This window comes from Megalops cyprinoides, chromosome 17 (assembly GCF_013368585.1).
Source record: "Megalops cyprinoides isolate fMegCyp1 chromosome 17, fMegCyp1.pri, whole genome shotgun sequence".
NCBI classification, from domain to species: domain Eukaryota; kingdom Metazoa; phylum Chordata; class Actinopteri; order Elopiformes; family Megalopidae; genus Megalops; species Megalops cyprinoides.
In genome coordinates this window covers 2,838,113-2,854,129 of record NC_050599.1, presented here as the reverse complement: position 1 = coordinate 2,854,129, position 16,017 = coordinate 2,838,113, and the positions used below count along the sequence as shown (strand labels likewise).

General features: G+C 45.8%; 1 protein-coding gene across 1 annotated transcript in view; it reads right to left on the bottom strand.

Moving 5' to 3' along the window:
* The window catches only part of LOC118792729 (unconventional myosin-VI-like), a 69,034-nt gene extending 55,175 nt beyond the window's left edge, over positions 1–13,859 (bottom strand). Inside the window, exon 1 of the mRNA XM_036550635.1 lies at positions 13,701–13,859. The gene's annotated coding sequence lies outside the window, so the exon portion shown is untranslated. The remainder of the gene's footprint in view (positions 1–13,700) is intronic.
* Between the last annotated feature and the right edge of the window lie 2,158 nt (positions 13,860–16,017).

The window sequence follows — 16,017 nt, the reverse complement described above, 5'->3', positions numbered from 1 at the left end:
TTAATTCATAGTGCCTTCCCTGCATGACGCAGAACATGTCTTCCAGTGTCAAAGGGCACTCTCTCAGTGTGGGGTAGATGACTATGCTTGTGGGTCTGAGTGGGTGTGGTCTGGCCACTATGGCTACAGGTGTGTGTTTCTCACTACACTGCTGTGATTTACTCTGGCTCCCTTCCTTGTGATGCATGTCTATCTCATCTACAGTTACCATAAGATAAGTGAAGGATGGGCTGGCACACAAACAGGCAATGCAAACATACAGGGCTATTTCCAACAGTATAGAGGGCAGGACAACAGCACAGCCAGGTATGAGTTTAAGTAAAGGGTGTGTCTGTGCCTGTTAATAATAGCACAGGTAAGGTTTGGTCACTGCCCAGCTCAGCTGATCCAATGACAGAGGTTGCAGGATCCAGGGCTCTGAAGGCAAGCCTGACTGTGTCTGCAAAATATGTTAAATGCTTTAGGTTTTACACCATTCACGTAATAAACTATTCAATGCTAAACAGCAAGTGGAATGTACTCTGTGTAACTAACGTATGAATGAGAAATATGAATTGGCAACAATAATCCCAACTATTTCTATTCACATGAATGAAACAAATGAAGCAGGGAGGTCACACCCAAAGGAAGCAGTAAAGTGCACCCGCAAAACGAGAACGTCTGCCTCCTACCATCCAAAAACCTACAGTCGGCATTCAATAACTGCGTGTAATCACCCACAGCAGCTATTCCAGTCATCCAGAGAAAAGAACTCATTACTTCAGGTGAGTACACACAGGTTTGCAAATTAGGCACGCCCTTGCCTGCTGTGTCTCTGTGCCGCTCCGCAGAGCCATGCCTTTTTTGTTCTGCAGGGTAACCAGCACAGAAGAGCTTGACCTGTCGATTCTAAAGATCTCAAAGATTTCCCGTGTAGCAGATTTCTGAGAGAAAGGTCTCTGTGCACCTGCCCTGCACAATGGTTTTGTGGGGGGAGGGGGGATACTGGCGTGACAAAAGGGCTGATTGTTAGTCCCTGACCGCCATTTTCATATGCAAACAGATCCTGCTGGAAAAGCCACTCTGTCTGCACTGCCGTTTGCCATGACATGCCCAACGTGACGCAACTCCAGCAAAGTGCACTGCATTCTGCTGGCAGCACAGGGGAGCCGGGGCTCGCAGAGCAGGACCACAGCAGAGCACACCGCAAACAGATCAAAGCCTTGACCTTCTCTGCTCCTCCGGGAGACCTTCTCTGCTCTTCCGGGAGACCTTCTCTGCTCCTCCGGGAGACCTTCTCTACTCCTCTGGGAGACCTCTCTCTAACCCACAATTCATCCGCCTGGTTTCCAGCTGCAGCTACAAAACAATAAAGTTAAAAACAAGGACACTACAGTTCCCACAAACCCACCCCTTGCATGGCTCACGGCTGGTGGACTCTCTTATGCAGCAGGAAGCCATGAGGAGAGAGGTGCACTCTTTTCACCAAGGAGCACATGACTCCAGAATTCAAATGAATGATGTCATAATGCTGTGTGGTCTATCTGGCCGCCAGAGAGAGGATACAGCCAGTTCCCAGCTGCCCTGTGTCTCCACACAATGCGGGAAGAGGGTACCGCAGCTTCTCTGAAAACTGCCAATCAAGGGCTGGCACAGTGTGGGAAATGGCTGCAGGCAAAAACAAACAAAAAAACAAGAAAATGGAGGAACTCTGGGAACAGTGCATTGTCTTAGTGAATGACCAGGAAGGTCTCATCAGTGACCGCCCCCCAGCCGTCAGCAGAAATGCAGGATGTTGTCGGGTTGGGGGGGGGGGGGGGGTAATGTATTCCAAATGTATTCAGATTAAAGCAAATCCTTGCACTCCATCAGGAAGCCTTGGGGGACAGTGTGTGAGTAAGCTGAGTTATGCATGTCAAACCCACTCCCCGACCCGTGTGAAGACAAGCACGGATTGTTCCTGCCACATTCACTGTTCGTGGTCACTGAGGGCGTAATGCGCGCCGATGGAAGGTCATGTGACCAGCCCGTGCGCATCCACGCAGGGAGCATGGCCTCACGTCGTGTTCCCTGACAATGGCCTCAGAGATGTAGCTGCGCGCACCGAGGTCATGCTCCGACAGGCAGATACAGGCTGTCAAAGTCCGCTGTGCAAACTCTGACGGTGCAATCTACAGCCATTTCAGCTGCTGCTGTAATCCACATTAACAGGATGTGAATTATTATTCCTTACCTGTTATCGACATTAAAAGCATAAATTGCCAGATAAGTCTTATATCGGGCCAGGCACATGTCAATGCTAGTCGAGAACTGCAGTGCACAGCATCCTGCTCCAGGTCGCAGATGTTTCCTTGTCTAAACTCTGGCATGTGGAGTGGAACACAGAACCCAATAAATACTAAGGGTTCCATGTTCCATTCCACAGGTTTCAGCAGCTGTAGTAACATTTAAGGAAACCGGCATCTCCCCAAGGGTCTCTGGAAGAGGTGCAATATCTCTGAAACATTTCCCAAATTACCCAAGAAACCTACTGACATTTACATCACAAAACGCAGGCTGGTGGAGCTGCCGTGCTCCCCGGCAGGGCCAGGAGTGACTGTATGGCTGCACAGGTGTGCTGTGCAGGTCTGTGCCTCTCCTGAGTCTTTACCTGCAAGGGCGTGTCAGTCAGGGTCGCATTCCTGGCTGATCAGCAGGTAGACATTACTGTGAGCGATCAAAGCCATGCCTCTAACAGCAGCAGGGAATGGTTTTCATAATGATTTAACACAAACTGCCACACCCCAAATTCAAAATGGAAGGAATGCTGTGTCATCTATTCAGACAATCCTATGGCATGAGTCACGGCAGCTACGAGGTATAGCTATTTTGCTATGAAGAGGAGAGGTTTCCAGTCATCAGGTCTGGAACCAGCGGTTTTTTGACAGACAATAAATAAATACATGAGCACAAGAGAGGCAAGACTCCCCATTTTATACACTGTCAGAGCAGCATGTTCCAGGAGGTCCTGTGGTACAGTGTAGTAAGGGTGGGTGGGTCATTGTTGTTCCCCTGGCCAGTGGAGCGAGAGACACCTGTGTCAGACGAGGTCTAGAGAGGTGGGGCTGCAGGGAAGCCAAGGCCGAAGTGACCAGAGGTCACAGCACAGTTAGCAAGATAAACTAACAGTTCTGGACTCCCCACTTTTTTTTATCTGTGCCAGCCACACTGTATGAGGCTCTGGTCTGAAGATCTGGGCCTGGAAAATCTTTCAGACTTTTCTGATCTCTTTGAACTCATAATGCAGAAACTAATAAAAACCTCAGAATTGAACTGGGGACCCACAGTGGCTCTATGAAGACAACTGGCTGAAAGAGCTATTTAAGTGCCTTGTTTAAAAAAAGGCTACAGACACTGCCTTCAAGGAACAGGATTTCCTCTGGATAAACAGGTTGATACGGTGATAACAGGAGAATGCCAGAAAGGATGTACAGTGACATCACATGCTGGAGACGTTCTTTCACAGTAAGCCATCTGGTCTTTCCCCATTTCAGCTACAAGAGGCAGTCCACAGGTCAAAACTGAACATCACCTTGAAATCTTACCATTGCATAACGTGTCACATCTCTAAAATTAAATTACACTCCATTCTGATCCCTGCTACACCCATGGTATAGCATCTATAAAACCACACAAAAGGTTCTGGAGAGATTTCGTGACGCACTAGCAGTAAAACCGGATTTGCCGCTGCCTTGAATAACTGTTCCCTCATCTCTGCTCTACCATAAAAATGCTGTACTCGTTGCTCTGCGTGCTCTGCTCATAACATATAACATAGAACTTTTAAAATATTTATATTTTTATATATATTTAGATTTCTGAGCACTAAAATATTTATACCCTCAACGAAGCTAAGTAATGTACGTGAGCATGCACTAGCTTTAGTATGAAGGTGACATCTGCTCCCTACATCATGAGCAGTTGCAAATGGAGTCTGTAATGCCAAAATGGCCAAAGATGACTTATTTACACTAAATAATGCAATAATTACTGCATATACAAATGCAAGAATTTGCTTTGTGGGAACTTCAACACTGGAGATGTACAAACGCTAAATAAAATCAGTGCCAGACCTGCCATCATCGGGAGAGGTTACACACAAAACTGCCAGTCAACCGTCACACCAAGGCCGAGGGATATAGTAATTGTTACCCCATCACACTCTGCATCAGCTGGTCATTAGCTCGGATCCCACTGATTAGCCCACCACACTCTGCATCAGCTGGTCATTAGCTCGGATCCCACTGATTAGCCCACCACACTCTGCGTCAGCTGGTCATTAACTTAGATCCCGCTGATTAGCCCACCACACTCTGCGCCAGCTGGTCATTAGCTCAGATCCCACTGATTAGCCCACCACACTCTGCGTCAGCTGGTCATTAGCTCAGATCCCACTGATTAGCCCACCACACTCTACGTCAGCTGGTCATTAGCTCAGATCCCACTGATTAGCCCACCACACTCTACGTCAGCTGGTCATTAGCTCAGATCCCACTTTGCCCCCTTCTGAAAGGCACTTTGCCTCAGTTGCTCCCATTCTGCAGTTCCAGCCGTGTGACACTGGATTAAATGAATGTGGAAGGTGTAAAACTGCAATCTTCAGAAGGGCGTCTGCTGAGTAAACACTGACGTAATGTAATGTACACTATTTCAGAGTCATGACTACCGGCTCAAACGTCTCAATCAAACAGAGGCTTCCACCTTCAGCATGCATGAGTTTGAAGCTGTTGTGTGAAGTCCTGGTTAAGGTTATGTGAACCAATGTCTGTTTCATGACTTCAGAAGTCAGAGGACCCCCCTCCCCCGCCTCCTTCCCCCTACCTCTCCCTGCACATTTCAGCAGTATGGTTTATGATGACTTCAGCAGGGAATATCTCCAATCCCTAACTACAGAGCACACAACAATTAACACGGCTTAAAGATTGACAAAGTTTACCTTCCTGAGTTCTACTCTGACACCAATAAAAGGACCAGACCAGTGTGACTTGGCTGCTGAAAAGTTAACCATTGCAGAAAGATTCTCCATTCTCCTAACACACTTATAACAGATACGCGAGGCCCCCATCCACCTTGCGCCTTACATGCATTTGGACGTGACTCTACACTGGTGCTTTTAACCTTCAGTTCAATGCCCGACCAGAGAGGCTCTTTAAATTGACAGTGAGATGGAATTAGCCATAGCCTGAACACAAGGCAACACAGGAACCGGAAGCACTGCAGCTGCTGTTTTTACATCACACAACACATTTGCCTCTGGCAACTTACATGGTATATTTACACATCTATTTACAAACATTTGCATATCCATGGATATCCCTGGTCATTTTACTGAATACAGACCTTTTTAAAACTTATAACAGCAGTGTTCAGAAGGAACCACAAGCTTCTGGTTAAAATCTCAGCACCTCAGCTGCTCCTCCACACTCCTTCCATCAGACTATACCACTTCTATACTTGTCAATTGTTGTGAAACTCAAAGAATACAACACTAATATAATATCACAACACGTATGGAAAAAGTTTGATATTTCTGTGATGCTTGCGATATGCATTCATCAAGTGTCTCCCTAAAAAACACAGTGACATCATGTTAGAAACGTAGCTGGACAAAACCTGGACGGCAATGCTATTTGACAACCTACAAATAACTTCAGTTGCATTCAACTGAAGTTATTTCAGTCAATTCAAACGATGAAGAAATTACACATTAACCCTACGTAAACTGAACTCGGACAGCAAGGAGGCCTGACTGCAATGGTGGTACTGAATGGCAAATAAGATAAGCACTGCTCAGCTGTACCTCACACCACACTAAACAAATCAGAATCAGAATCAGTCAAACAGAAGAGCTCTGAATCACGAGCATTAATGCACCACAGAGCCTTATTGCACAACAGCTACCAGGAACATGATCCAGGTTACAGCAATGGCAATGCTGAAGTTCCAGCTCCACTTCCTGATTGGGAAAGCGGTGTCAAAGTGTCATGGAGAGACTCCAATAAAAGTCAATAGATCGGTAACCGGAACCATTTATGACTTCCAGATTTCCCTGATTCAGTAGACTGGCACGTACTGCTGGACTGGCATCCACACTGAATGGCTCCAGAGAAAACCCGCAGCGGTTTACACATTAGCACAGTGTTCATTACATTACATTATTATTATTATTGTTGTCAATTACAGACATTCTTATCCAGAACATTTTTTTTACATATTATCCATTAATGTATAGCTGGAGTCAATTTTCAGGGTTATGTACCTTGCCCAAGGGTACACTGGCAGTATCCCAGCAGGAATACTGGAAACATTCTGGTTATGAGCCGTACTCATTACCACTACACCACACTGCCACCACACTAGCACTTCCCAGTCATTGTCCCATTTCCACAGCACCACAGCAAATTACTTGGCATTCCTTGCATCACATTCAGAAACATGACTTTCAATAATGTTAGTAATAGTTACAATAATCCATTACAAAGTACTGAGCCTGATGTATCACATCACCAACATTCTTGTGTGAAAGGACAGAACGTATAGCCCTCCCACTGAACCACTGGCGTTCTCACAACTCAGCTTCCAGCTAAGGAGTTAATAATGAGGTCACTGGTAACTTTATAGGTCCACGGGTCCGCCAGGGCAGTCTCCGCTAATCCAGAAAAACACGAGTACAGGACAATTATCATAAGGGTCAGTTGTCTTGGAGTCTAAGCTAGCCTGCCTCGCGTCTCTGTGAGCTAAGTTCGCCCTCACAGACTGCAGCCTTCTGCCTGTGTGAGCTAAAGACACAGAAGCACTGTGCACCCGCTCGTGTGTAAACAAGGCCAGAGGTACACCGTGGATTTACTAGCGCCAGTAGCCGTTAAAAGCGGAGAGCTCCATCCAGCCTGAGCTACATCAGCCTCCCTCTGCTGTGAGGCAGGCCTCTGCCAGACTGCAGCCTCTCTCCCACGTGAGCCAGGCCTCAGATACACTATGCAGCTACTTGTGTGGGAAGCTTCCCACGGACGCATCATGCATGCGGCTTCTCCTCTGAGAGCCAGCCCTAAGCCATCCAACCCACGGATGCACACAGCGCTCTCTCTGCCGCGTGGACCAGACGGAACAGTCACGGCGCACTCGCTCCGGAGGAACGGACACAAACGGCGTCGTAGCAGCAGATGGCCCAGGATACGGGGATCTGAGGGGCCCTGCCGGAGCCTGCACGGAGCTCAGCTTCACCCCCTCTCGCTGCGGGATGTGGGAAAGGCGTAAAGACGACTAGCAGAGAGAGGCCAACAGGAAACAGGGAGGGGTGCCACATGTCAGACAGCTGTAGCCTAGACTAAGACCCTCGCTGGGACGGGGACTCCCTGGGTGGCTGTACCCAGGCTGCTCGAAGGCTCCGTCTGGAAAAACAGCACACGGACGGGGAACAATGAGGGCAAAGGTCATGCAGACGCAACAGCGCTCCTTACAATAACAACGGAAAAAAGAACCACATCACCGAGGAGCGTCTGAGAAAGGACAGATTCACAGAATGTCTATGTCCTATGTAGCAGCCTTCCGGTCAAAACAGAACACAGAAAACTGAATGTGACTGTAAAAAGACTGTAACAGCTAAACAAACCCTTGCACTGTAATGGCTTTGTTACTAGTATGCCACAACACAAACACTGATTCAATCTGGGTCACAGCTAGGAAGAAAATCCATCAACTATTACAAAAGAGGAACTGAACACCATTTCTTTGTTTCATGCAAGGGCCAATAACCAATCCTGCCCCCAGACAGAGAGCTTACATCACTCAAAGTGGCAAGGCTGCAGGCTACTGCAGCTATTGTCTTAAATCTGAACAGAACCCTCCCCTGTATCACAGGAAGCAGAGAGAGAAAAGCACCATACTCTGGAATTTAGTGCATTATTTGTTTCCTTGTTTGTTGGTAGTTATCCCTATCTGCAGGCAAATTACAAAACACTAGAAAATAGAAAAGCAAATAAATTGGCATGGGCATGCATGGTCATAAAATTCATATGTACCTAATAAAAGGCCATGAGATATGTCATCACTACATCATTGCAGCTGTTACTGTATTCAGTCTAACACAAACTGACATACACATAATCAGTGCTCACTGGTCTCCAGCCTTACTGGCCGCACAGGAGGAACGTTGTACAAGCGGTACCCGTGAGGTAAACGCTGAGGTAAATGCTGAGGTATTTGTATTTATAATTTTCTATTTATAATCATCTGGGTAACGATCAGCAAAACTTCAGCGGCCATGCTGGCATTGCAGGGTTTGGCATCAGCTGAACACTTTCTGAGAGAGGAGAGAGGTCTTCTGAATCTGAGCCACAGCTGCCTTAGCCCCGCACCACCGTACATAGGCACATACACCCAGGCGCGTACAAACACACACACACACACACACACACACACACACACAAACACACGCATGCACGTGCACCAGGGCGCACACACGCACACACACATGTGCACACACATGGTCACATACACACACACACGCGCACACACACGTGCACCAGGGCACACACACGCCTATCTCACAGCAGAATGGTGACTGCATGCACCATAGTGACAGGAGCAGGACTGGGCTTATTTGCAAACGCCAGGAGCTAAATCAGCATCAGTGGATAAGGCTGTCTCTCCGGACAAATGCAACCACACATGCTTCAGCAGTCACTGACCAGAGAGGCCCCAAATGTAAATACCACGCCATAGCAACCGGCCTGCCATAGTACAGCTCCTGTGTAGGCGTTTGGCACTGATGACACAAAGGTTAACAGAGAGAGGCCTGCTAAATCTGCAGCCTTCACCTACAGTGTGGTGCAGCAGTGTAGCATAGTGGTTAAGGAGCAGGACTTGTAACCGAGGGGTTGCTGGTTCAATCCCCGCTGGGACACTGCGGCTGTACCCTTGGGCAAGGTACTTAACCCACAGTTGCCTCAGTAAATATCCAGCTGTATAAATGGATAACATTGTAAAGAACTGTAACCTATGTAAGTCGCTTTGGATAAAAGCGTCTGCTAAATGAATAAATGTAAATGTAAATGTAAAAATGTGCAGCGGGTGGGGCCCTAGAATTGCATTGGGGTAGAGGACTGCTGAGCGAGAGCAAGGTCCTCCACCGTCATTCATTCTCTGTGATAAAGGACCAGCACTGCGTAAGGCCTTGGAGCTTGCCCCCTCCCCCCTGCACTTCAGGGGAGTGGTACTCAATCACACCTGGCTCCCTAAAAGCTTCAGAGAAAGCTTCACAGAGAAAGAAAACAAGCCTCGATTGTCACGTTCCTCCTTCATTAGGCCCCCTGCAGACAGCGGTATATCCTTTCTCCTAGCACGAAACCGCAATTCAGTCTCACTTCACTACGGACGTTAGAGAAGCAACGCAATAATATAATTACAAATAAGGTCAAAACACAGGGAGCTGAAGACAGAGATATACCTGTGGAGCTTAATTCTGATGAAAATGCTGTAAAGATGCTGGTTTTATGTGAATTAGGTATTATTTAAGTTCTTGGGTATTATTTAAATCACTGATGCCCGCAACAACTTCTGGTGGAACTTAGAAAAAGATGTCTGAGATTCTCTGAGTGCCTGATCTCAGCAGAAGTTAGTTGAGGAAAATGTTAAGGAGTGGGCGCACTCCAAGAGCACTCCTCAAAGGTGCAACAGAGAAGACTGTGGAAATATATCGTCAAAAGAAATGAGAGTACCTGGAGTGTGACCATCCTTTAACTTTCTAAACACAGGTATCAACCACTAAAGTCTGTGCTGTACACTATTAGTGAGACACCATCCCTGTGGCGGGGGGAGATAGGTGACAGGGTACACTACACCAACCCCCAACACAGTGGCCCGCTCTAAGGGCTGTGACTAACTCATCTCACGTTCCGCTAATCGCAATGGCACATTAGTGAGGTAATGGGGTGAACGACCTCTTCCACAGACAGGGAGACCCAAACCTCTGACGGTTCGCTTTGCTATGGAGTCAGCTGCATGTTTTGATCTTCTTCTGAGTCACTGTGGGTGGGGCCACGCCCTCCGAAGAGGGTTACACCTCACTGGATACGAACAAAGATGGCAGCTCTCTATGCAGTATAGTCCCTCCAGTGTACAACAGAAAATTCCATCATCTGAACTGCAATTTGGACAGCAACTGCAGCTCCACTGCCCAGACCAGGAAGTAACGTATGGTTTGATGTCCCTTTCAAGCCGTCTCTGATAAATGGTCTCTGATGTTGCTAAGAGGACGTCATATTTATGTGTCAGCAATGCTGTCGATAGCACGATCCAACGACTTGCACATGACTCCCAGTGGTGCATTTCTATTGGTGTATAGGGCCTAATGCTTACTATAAGACATGCACAGTACATCATGCCTTTATGTACCAAAACATTACTCCCTGGTGAATGGTTTCTTGGTATGAAAATGAAAGGATGACAAGCCAGCGGGGGGGATACCTGTGCTAAACACCATTTACTCCTCAGCTTACACCTGGCCTGCATGACCAGGACATGAGTCACAAGCCTCAGGCCGTTTAAAGTGCAAAACTATCCTCCATAAATAGCCTACAGAGAAAAGTTTGAGGAAATCAGTTCCTTCGCTGGAGCATACATGTGCTGGGTTACAGCAATGCTACTGCTGCACGTGGGGGAATTCTTACATTCATCTCAGCGACCTTAAAAGAGTATCCAATTTACGTCTCTTGAATCCAAAGATTTTACCTTAAAGTAAGATCCATATGTTGAATTAGAATTTGGAACAACTGTTTGGTGCTCTGGGAATGGCCAGTGAGTATCTGAAAGCTAAACACAAGATAAGTGTTAAGTCAAATGTACTAAAGCCACATTGAGTAATTTGACCGTATGGGGTTGTTTTATGAACACTTGACACATCCAACCAAACCCTTTCCCTGGGTTTTACCATCCCACTGCACCAGCAAAGCAGTCCGTACCGCATTCAGCACCAGTGAAGATATAAAAAAATATCAGCAAGTCACTGGTCAGTCCAGATACCCTGACTGTCCACGCCCTGCAGGTTAGACATGGCTTCAGCCACTCCCTATGAGAGGAGTGCAGATGATCCTCCACAGGCTCGTTTTGCATAGGCTATGATGGAATTTGACTCCACAAACATGACAAGAGCACAAGCTTCCACAATGGATCAGACTAAAGCCTCTGTTCATCTGAGGTTAATAATATGTCTTAATCATTTACATTTACAATCATTACTAAAGTTATTACAGAGTTTTTGACCTTGGGGACAAATAAAATATGATTTCTGAGAAAAAAAAAAAAAACTTTAAAATAACCTTCATAACTTTTTTGCTGAGGAAGTAAGTCTGCCTCTTTCATGCCAGACACTTCATGAATGACCTCCCTGCTATCCTCATAATTAGACACTCTGGCCTCTAATAATTAAAGTACTGTGCTACAGAGGACCATGGTCTATATTTATACACTTCACCTCTGAAAGTTCTACCCTTGTGCCATGATGGCAAAAGCATTTATAGCAACCTACAATCTAGCTCATTTATTAGACTCTAATAATGACCATAGCTTATACCCAGCCTGACACCTCATTCAGTCCAAAAAAAATTAAAGGACGTCACTGCGCACAGAGATATCATTTCTGAGTTACCATGGAATGCGGGTAAAAACCCTGATTTGGTGATGATGATGATGACATCAAACATACACACATGATACTTCAAACACAGAACTTACTCTAAAATCTACTCCCTGACCCTCAAAAGTGTCCATGGGATTCAGTTGCATGAATGTGTGAATACTATTGGCATGTAATGTTGGGATTACGGTTTTAAAATAGTGCCCTGGGTTAACTGCACAGTAACCTGCCTTCAGATGGGACAACCACAGGAATTAAAACTGACATCTGCAATCAGACCTCACCTAATGGGTCAAAGTACTGTGCATTCCTCAATCGGCTCCTATGGGAAGGCTTCACTTGACTGGCTCAAAAACAAAGAGGCATATGGAACTTTTGTGACACCCATGTTTCCCATTCTATGCATTCAATAAGGAACACAAAATACCATTTCAAGAAATATATTTTGTATTAACCATACAGCACAGTAAGATCTCTATGCATTTCGCGTAGACTATTAACAAAATGATCTCATTTTGGCAGAATTTGACATTTTCCAGAGAAAACGAATTCTCATAAACTGTATGCAATTCTTTGATACAGTATGGTTGGTTTTCGAATTTAATTTTAAACCACCCCAGGCAGTATTCTGACAGGCCGTTTCCTGAATCCATTTTGAACTTTCGCCGGTTTTACTGCATGAGGTAAGACGCAATCAACTGCACGAACAGTCACTATCGTCATGTGCAATTTATGTGGCCTGTTCTCAGTTTATGTGAAATTACTCATAAACTAGATGGAATGCCCGGTGCAAAGGGCAACAGTGGTAATTGCACTTCATTATACTTTAAGTTGGCTAAAAATCTTGACTTATGCATATCACTTTTCACAGAATTTAAAAGAATTGAGTATATGGCCCGTGCGCTCCCGTTCAGCCCATGAACGTAAAATTGGACCACCGTCACATCCATTTTAATTATTGCTATTAATTCACCAAATCTTCTGCATTACTTGAAGGGCATAGTAATCTGGTTGTAGCTATCAGATGACACCACTACGCAATCCCGTCCTGTATTTTAATTACCTTAATTAAAGTACTTCAAAAATCAAAGGCCGACACCTAATACTTAAAAATAGTTTTGACCTCTGAGAATTTTGTTTTGTGTCTGGTGTTTTTATTCAGACGCACTGTGGAGCAGTGTACGGGCTTCGTGGCTACGTTTTACAGCTCATTGGCTACTTTCACGCCTTCTACTGAGTGAGGCCGTGAAACCCAGACCGACTCTTATTCCGAACTTTTGTCGAAACATCTTTTGCGCCGGAGACTTTTCAAGTTCAAGCGACGTATTACAGTTTGCACCATTCAAAACCCATTCACTACCCCCAGCATTAAATATTTCCCAAGAAGGCCTGCAGCTGTGTTCTTTTAGGCTCCTACGGACTTCATAGGCAATTGTCCCTTAATAACCAAAGAACAATGTAGTGTAACGTGACCCGAAAGGGCCCTAGGTGTCACACAAATGACTTCAGTTTATGGGGCGAGTCGAACGGGTTCTTTTCCTCCTACAGCTATAGCGCACACTAACACCGTCCGGAGCTACATCTGGGATGAACGGATACAGAAATATCTGTTACAAAACAGCCCTCCGCATTCGGACTGAGGAGGCTAAGCGGCGTTAGTAGCAACAATGCTTCACAGTCAATGGACCAAGCAGTTTGATCCGTCTCCAGTCTGCCGTCCCGTAACGTTGGTATCACGGACGATCAATAGGCTATCCAACGATAATAACACAATGGGATCCGACATCATTCGGCTCGGAGAAACAGGGCGAGCTGAATCCCATAATCCAGGACGCAATATTTACGATCGGCAAGGAAGGATGACCGCGATGGCCCTCTTTCCCGTGTTTTGACAGCCACCGTCGCCGTCAAAGCGATCTGTATAGTTGGCTTGCTACCAAGCTACTGTCGCTAGCTAGCTGCTTGTTTTAAAACCCTGAATACGATTGCGATCCAGCGGTCTCGCTGCATCCATGCCGCTACCAACGCCGCGCAAGTTATGGGCACTTACTTCTTTATGTGCTTCAAACTGTACCGTCCGTGACTTCTTTTTCTGTGTTTGTAAATGGAAGTTTAAAGTTTCCTGCAGACTCCCGGCTGCTGATCCCGGCACCGATACACCGTGCCGCTCTTCCTGCAACAGCAGCCTTTGGACTCCTTACTCCTTCGGAATGAAGTCCAGGGAAACGGTGGTGACGTAACGGGGAGTGAACACTAGGCATACTGGCCGAGGGGTGCGCTTCACACGGTTCACTTTGTTATTTCGATGCAGTTTTGTAGCTATTCGAGTGGATTCGTAGTAATTTAACAGTGGGCATGCACGAGCACAATCTCAGAGACCCTTTGGCATAGTGTTCATCTTTTGGTAGGCTATTATAGTGTTTAAACACGAACATGTTATGCAATTTGCAGTGCGTCTTACGTTTCGTACGATGTGTTTGTTGCGCGCAGTCTCTCCGCTTGGGGAGTTAGATTTAACGCAACTGCATGCAATTTTCGCACAATTGTCTTGAAAAGCATTATTATGGTTGTAGTGGTAAGCCGTATACGTGCAGGAATATATGAAGGCACACCCCCCATCCCCCATATTCGTGTAATTTAAAAGTCGTAATATGCATGTGACACAAACAGTAAAATATCCCAAAAGCTACTATACTAGTACACATTTAATGTTAACTCTAACGGTGGCGAGGGCACCAGGCATCTAAATTGTACGTACATGAATAGATAGAAATTCAGCGTCCGTTCTGTTGCGAAATATGGACTGGATACACGTCTTTGCCTGAACGACAATAACAGAACTAGGGCATCCAATCAGAAACACCTGATACGACCAGAGCTGTGTCGCGACTCTGCACGCGGCACAACACAAAAAAATGTTTCTCGGCACGTTTACCTTCTCACGTCTTTCACTTTTTCACGCAGATAATAGACGGTCACCTGGGCACATCCTAGAATGTGACGTCAGCAACATCACTAACGTCTGCTGGAGCTGAAATTTCATTTCAGTTGGCAGGTTCCTGATGTTGGTTCGTTTCTCTGTCATGCATTAAATTAACAGCTGTTAATGTCAAATGAAAGGACACGGAAATCTTGCACAGGGTTGGGGATTTTTTAAATCGGCCAGCCTAGAAAATGTGTATGTTATTTTCATACTGTCAGGGCCACGACATTTTTGTTTAAGAGACAAAAGTGGAGCAAAATGTTCCTAATAGGTTGTTAAATCCAGTACTGTGACAGGGGCTAAGCAAAACAGCCTGCAGTTTCAATAATCAGCTTTTCTACCGTGGTGGACATGAGGCCATCATTCCACAAACCGGACAGCTGACACAGAGTGGAGGAGGTAAAACAAGAAACAGAAAGACAGAAAGAAAGGGGGGGGGGGGGCAGACTTTCAGTGCAGGCATTCCTGAGCCTGACAAAAGCGGATCAAAAAGGGCAAAATGCATACAGAGCTGTATGTTAGCAAGCCCCACAGCACAGCCACTGCAGCTACAGGGTGGAGCCTGCAGGATGGTACCTCTGTGAGCAGATAAGCGAAGTGCGGGATGCCCCAAATATCACATCCTCTGTGGAAACCACAGCGAGATCTGTGTCAATGGATGCACTCAGCATGCCAAAAAACCCTGTCTCCTTCGGGACATATAAAATATTTACACGATTGTTATTCAGCTATGAATGAAGCAAGCAGCTTCAGGAGGTACACTCTCAGAGTATAAACATAGCATCTGGGACAATAGAAATAGTACAGCTCTAAACCTGGGGGCAGTCCTGTCTTATGACGAGTGCCAGGACTGTGCCACTACGTCACCAATGTTTTGGGAGTACCAGGGGAGCTCCATGGTGACGAGTCCCGGGACACTACACTGCTGTAATCTCACAGGTCAGAAGAGATGTTGCTCAATCGGACACAACACTTTTGCACTTTGTGGGCTGGTCACTCTGCTCTCACTCACTATTGGTAAGAAGAGTTTTTTCCCCACACACCTTCAAGTACAAGAAAAACACATTATTGAATAATGGAATCTGAATAATTATGTGAAAGGCACTTCAGATTTGGTTAGGATCAGAAATGATGTCAGGGTACAACTAATCAAATCAGAAAGCATACACTTCTTATGCCTTCCTCTGAACACTCGTGTGATGCTAATTTGTTACGTAATGTTCATCCGTAAAGTTCATTTAGTGTTACAGAGGATCAGAAAATATCTCATTAGTTATCTTCCCCATTGATGCATTACATAACGTCAAAGCAAGTCTACATTAAAACCCAGAGATAATTTGCATTGAACACAACTTGGAAAAAAAGGTTCAACTTGAAATCTGGT